The following is a 6,076-nucleotide window of genomic DNA, read 5'->3' as shown; positions in this document are numbered from 1 at the left end:
CAAGTGAAAAAAAAAAAAAGGAAAAGCTCTCAAACCACAATCCTAACTTTGTACCTTAAATTGTTAGAAAGAGAAGAACAGCCTAAACCCAAAGCTAGGAGAAGGAAAGAAATACTAAAGGTTAGAACAGAAAGAAATGAAATAGAAGATGAATCAGTGACCAAAAACTTGACAAGAAAGTACAAGAACAGATGGCTTCATGGGTGACTTGTACCAAACATTTACAGAATATATATCAATCCTGCTCACTTCTTCCAAAATACTGAGGAAAGAATACCTCCAAACTCATTCTGTGAGGCCAGCATTACTGATACAAAGACAGACAAAGCAGCAGAAGAAAACACACCACTATTCCTGATCAATACAGATGCAAAAGTGCTCAAGAAAATACTAATGAGAATTCAACAGCATCATAGAAGCATTATATAACATGATCAAGTAAGATTTATTCCTGGAATGGAAAGGTGGTTACCATATAAACATTAGGGTAAGACACCACATTAACAGAATGAAGTAAAGAAAACACATAACGACTTGTTTCAATTAGTACAGAAAAAGCATTTAATGAAGTTTAATATCCTTTCATGATTAAAAACATACTTACTAGAAATTGAAACAATCTCAAGGTAATAAAGGTCATATGAACAACCTCCAGCTAGTATCACTCAATGATGAGAGACAAAGTTTTCCAAGATGAGCAATAAGACAATGATGCCTGCTTTCATAACACTGGAAATCCTAGCCAGAGCTATTAAGAAAGAAAGGAAAAAGAAAAGGCATCTAAATTGGAAAGGAAAAAGTAAAATTTTCTCTGTTATCAAATGACATGATCTTCTTTGTAGAAAATCCTGAAGACTGCACAAAATAAACTGTTAGAACTAATAATTTGTCCAAGTTTCAGGATTATGAAATCAACATACAAAAGTCAGTTTCATTTCTACACACTGTCAACAATCTAAGAAGGAAATTAAGAAAACAGTTCCTGCTGGCTTAGTTGTGGATACCTATAGTCCCAGCTACTTGGGAGGCTGAGGTAGGAGAATCGCTTGAGCTTGGGAGGTCAATGCTGTCAGTTTTTATAATGATTATGCCTGTGAATAGCCACTGTACCCTAGCCTGGGCAACACAGTGAGACACTATCTTAAAAAAAAAAGGAAAAAAGTCAGTTTACAATAGCAACAAAAAGAATAAAACAGGAATAAACTCAACCAGGAGGCAAAGGCTTTGGCAGGATTTTGAGTTCCAGAGACCGGTTGTGTAATAAATGTAAAGGCACTGGGCTGCCAAAGGCTTCAAACTCCTTCACCTTCTACTCTAATTCCAGCTCCTTGACAAGGGCAAGATTCTTGGCTGGGACAGAATAACCGCATGGAATGCCAGGAAACTCAGAATGGCATGTGCTTCAAATGCAGGGAAGAAGAGCTGTTTGCCATTGCACTCAAAATACTTCTGAAGACATGAAACTCTCCCACTGGTCTGGGTAATTCTCCGCCTTCCTCCACACCTCCACTGTAAACCAAGAGACACTACGGCCAGCAAGTCCCAGCCCTGCAGAGAGCTCTACCGGCTCCTGTTCATGCCCAAGATATTTATTAACTTATTCAACAGCCATGTGGGAAGACACTGCTTCAGAACACTGACTGTGTGCAGGAGGACACGAAGTCGGGTTCTCAGCTGCCTGGTCCCGGCTTCCCCTGCCTGACCCAGGGGTCTCCTGAGGCAGGAGCTTCTTTGAGGGGAACTGATAGCTCTTCAGAAGCCTGATAGAGAGCTGCTCTCTGGGGTAGACACATGAGGACTGAAGGCTTTCAAGGGCCTCTGTTTTGGTAGGGGCACCTGTGAACTCAGGCTCCCAGGCTAGAGCATTCAGTTTTTTTTACTTTCTTTTGGAACATAACCTTTTCCTTTGAGTTTTCAACTGAAGAATAAACATAGCAGAATCCAAGAATGTGTCTCTGGATTGCTGGGGCTGATCAACTCAGGAGATGGGGAGACGTGGGCAGTTATGCAATCTTCTCACCGATAGGGGGAGCCCTCTTTGGGCTGAGCATTTGGTAGTAGATTGTAGGTTCCAGATTTTAGAGCAAAGGGCCAGGTGTCAGCCACAGGGACTGAGGCAAGCTGAAGGCCAGACTCCAGACTTGGCTGTCCCTGACCTCCCCACCCATGAGTCCCTGGTGCACTGCAGGTGCTAGATGAAGTTCAGAAGAAAGAACTCCAGGGTAAATAGGAATGAAAAGGTTGGTCCTCCACATTCCCATGCTGGAGGGAAGAGAAGGGAGGGTGGCTGGGATCTGAGTGTTTGCTATGGTTACAGCCTAAAGACCCTGAGCCCAGGCACTGCTCCAAGTGCCTTGAAAGATGTTTGATCTTAAGCCTTACAATAGTCCAATGAGAAATGGATAATCTCCTTAATGAGGAAAGAAACAAAGGCTCAGAGAGTTGAGGGGATTCCCCCAAGGTCATATAACCTACAAATGGCCAGGACGGTGCTGATGCGGGCCTGTGCCTCCCACTGCTGCCCAAGCTCAATCACCCCTCACCACTTCTGCTTTTGCAATAGCCTTATATCACATACTCTACCAGTTACTTTATGAAAGTCAAGGAAACTTTAGCCATTTCCCAAGCCATAACAGGTAGCTCCTGTTCAAAATACCCTGTAAATCAGGTCATGCAAGATCAGATATGCACCCACAACTGTTACAGGTGCTGTTTTGGGGAACTCAGCCTAGGAATATGAGCGAAGAGACAACTCACAAAGAAAAGCAAATCACTGGCACGCAGGGAGCCCTGAGCAATTCAGAGTCAGAGGCGACTAGAGTGTGCAGCCACCTGACCTGCTGGTTTCCCAATATGCTTAATGGATCCATGATGTCGGGTCCACAAAGGAAATGCAGAAGCCTTCCCTTCCTGACTCCCACACTCTGTGGGTCAAGTATTTACCAAAAACACAGCAGTGGACTGGACACTAGCAGAGATACAAAGAGGGAGAAACAGTTCTCCCTTCTCAAGGCAGGTTGGACAACATCAATATTTTGCAGTTAGGATGTGCAGGTGGAGTGTGTGTGCATGCCCAGAATTTAAAGACGAACAGATGGGAGAGGGAATGATTCCAGCAGAAAGACCAATAAATATTCACATCTACAACATACACTGAACTGCAGCCTAGACAACATAGCAAGGCTCTGTCTCCATGAAAATTTTAAAAATAAGCTGGGCTTGGTGGCACATGCCTGTAGTGCCAGCTACCCAGGAGGCTGAGGCGGGAGGATCACTTGAGTCCAGAAGTTTAAAATTACAATACACTGTGATTACATCACTGCACTCCAGCCTGGATATCAGAGCAAGGCCCTATCTCCAAAAAAGCAAGACATTTACAGAAAAATCAATATATGAAAATCCAAAATAAAGTATTAGCAAATAAACTCCACTGGGGCTTGAAAAAAAACTTACCTAAACCAAGAGAGACTTGTACAGTGTAAAAAGGCTCAAAATTAGAACTTGTTCATTTTACTTAATATGTTGAAAATCATAATCATCATAGATGTTGAAAAGGCATTTGACAAAATTTACTACAAAATTTAAAAAAGAAACATCAAATTAGAAAGAGGGATACTTCCTTAAATTACACACAATAAAGGAAATTAAACCCAGACACACACCTATCAAGCCAAAGCCCAGCATCATTTGTAAGGCACGGAAGCAACAGAAACTTCCATCAACCTTTGGAACAAAAGAATACCCTCTGTTACCATTATTATATTGGAGGCCCTATCTGATGTAACTAGGCAAGGAAAGTAAGACTTTAAAGAAAAAAGCAGAAGGTGAAATAGTTATATTTACTCTGAAAAATGAGGCAGACAGATTTTGCTAAGGAGTTAGGTACAAAGGAACATACTAAACAGCCTTCCTTTTTCTTAATTTTTAAACTATAGAGATGGGGCCAGGCACAGCTCATGCCTGTAATCCCAGCACTTTGGGAGACCAAGGCAGGTGGATTGCTTGAGGTCAGGAGTTTGATACTAGCCTGGCCAACATGGAAAAACCCTGACTCTACTAATAATACAAAAATTAGCCGGGTGTGGTGAAACACACCTGTCATACCAGGTATTCGGCAGGCTGAGGCATGAGAATTGCTTGAACCTGAGAGGTGGAGGTTGCAGTGAACTGGAACTACACTACTGCACTCCAGCCTGGGCGACAGAGCAAGACCCTGTCATAGATAGATTAGATTAGATTACAGTAAATTAGATTAGATAGATGATGATAGATAGATAGATAGATAGATAGACAGACAGACAGATAGAGATAGGGTCTTATTATGCTGCCCAGGCTGGTCTCAAACTCCTCGGCTCAAGCAATCCTTCTGCCTCAGGCTCCCAAAGTGCTAGGATGACAGGCCTGGGCCACCACACCTGGCCTCTGACAGTCTTCCTATGCACAAACAAGCAGTTGGAAAAGAGAAGAAAAGATCCCATTTGCAACAGCACACCCCAAAAAACCAAAACTCTCAGAAATCAATATGCAAAAATATGCACACACCATCCATATGAAGAAATCTTTCAATGAAACACTTTGAATGCAAAGAAAGCCACGCTGCACATGTTATTGAGAAAGATTCAACATTAAAAAGATGTCACGGCCAGATGTGGTAGCTCACACCTGTAATCCCAGCACTTTGGAAGGCTGAAGTGTGTGGATCACAAGGTCAGTAGTTTGAGACCAGCCTGAGCAGCATAGTGAAACCCTGTTTCTACTAAAAATACAAAAAAATTAGCCGAGCATGGTGACCTGCATCTGGAGTTCCAGCTACTCAAAAGGCTGAGGCAGAATTGCTTGATCCAGCAGGCAGAGATTGCAGTGAGCAGAGATTGCACCACTGCACTCCAGCCTGGGTGACAGAGTGAGACTTCATCTCAAAAAAACAAAAAGATGTTACTATAAATATCAAGTGGGGGTGTGTGGAAATGGGGTCTTCACACATGCTGGGGGAACATAAGACAGCATGGCCACTCCAAAAGACAGTTTGGCAGTTTCTCAAAAGGTAAATATAAATTTACCTTATGGAGTTGGATACTGTGGCTCAGACCTGTAATCCCAGCATTTTGGGAGGCCAAGGTCGGTAGGTAGATCACCTGAAGTCAGGAGTTCGAGACCAAACTTGGCCAACATGGTGAAACCTCATCTCTTCTAAAGATATAAAAAAGTAGCCCAATGTGGTGCGGGTGCCTGTAATCCCAGCTACACAGGAGGCTGAGGCAGAAGAATAGCTTGAAAGTGGAAGGTAGAGGTTGCAGTGAGCTGAGATCACACCACTGCACTCCAGCCTCAGTGACAGAGCCAGACTCTATCACAAAAAACAAACAAAAATAGGTGTGGTGGCACATGCCTGTAATCCCAGCTACTCGGGGGGCTGAGGCAGAAGAATCACTTGAACCCAGGAGGTGTAGGTTGCAGTGAGTCAAGATCATGCCACTGCACTCCAGCTTGGGCAACTGAGACTGTCTCCAAACAAATAAGTGTCAACCTCAGTGGCCCTTTGTATACTCACAGAATGGTGCATCCATCACCACAATTGATTTTAGAACATTTTCATTTCCCCAACAAGGAACTCTGCTATCCTTGGTCATCACCCCTCCCAATCCTTCCTTCCACCCCCAGCACAAGGTAACCAGTAATCTGCTCCCTGTCTCTCTGGATTTTCCCATCTGGGCATTTCGTATAAATGGAATGATACCGTATGTGGCCCTTGGTGACTGGCTGCTTGGACTTGACATAAAGTGTCAGGCTCACCCACATGTGGCCCATGTCTGTGCTTCATTCCTTTTCACTGCCTTATTGCCCAAGTGGTGTCATAAGCACTGCAGGTGAACTGTGAAAAGTAAGGATGTGTGTTGTAATCCCTAGAACAATTGTTAAAGAAAGCACATATAGCTAAAAACATAGAGCAAAAAGATACAGCCAAAAAGCCACTAGAGATGAAAGGATACGCGAAGAATCACTCCATTTATCCAAAAGAAGGCAGGAAAGGAGGAACAAAAAACAAAAGAGAAATACTACTAAAAATACAAAAAAA

The 6,076-nt window shown here is 43.0% G+C and overlaps 1 protein-coding gene across 1 annotated transcript in view; it reads left to right on the top strand.

The window, feature by feature from the left end:
* Positions 1-1,942, top strand: part of LOC108297879 — a 28,510-nt gene extending 26,568 nt beyond the window's left edge. The window contains exon 11 of the transcript XR_005198653.1: positions 1,325-1,942. The gene's annotated coding sequence lies outside the window, so the exon portion shown is untranslated. The remainder of the gene's footprint in view (positions 1-1,324) is intronic.
* The last annotated feature ends 4,134 nt before the right edge of the window (positions 1,943-6,076 follow it).

Source organism: Cebus imitator, unplaced genomic scaffold (genome assembly GCF_001604975.1).
Source record: "Cebus imitator isolate Cc_AM_T3 unplaced genomic scaffold, Cebus_imitator-1.0 Scaffold853, whole genome shotgun sequence".
NCBI classification, from domain to species: Eukaryota; Metazoa; Chordata; class Mammalia; order Primates; family Cebidae; genus Cebus; species Cebus imitator.
Note: the sequence above shows the minus strand (reverse complement) of the source record. Positions and strands in the feature narration are given on the sequence as shown.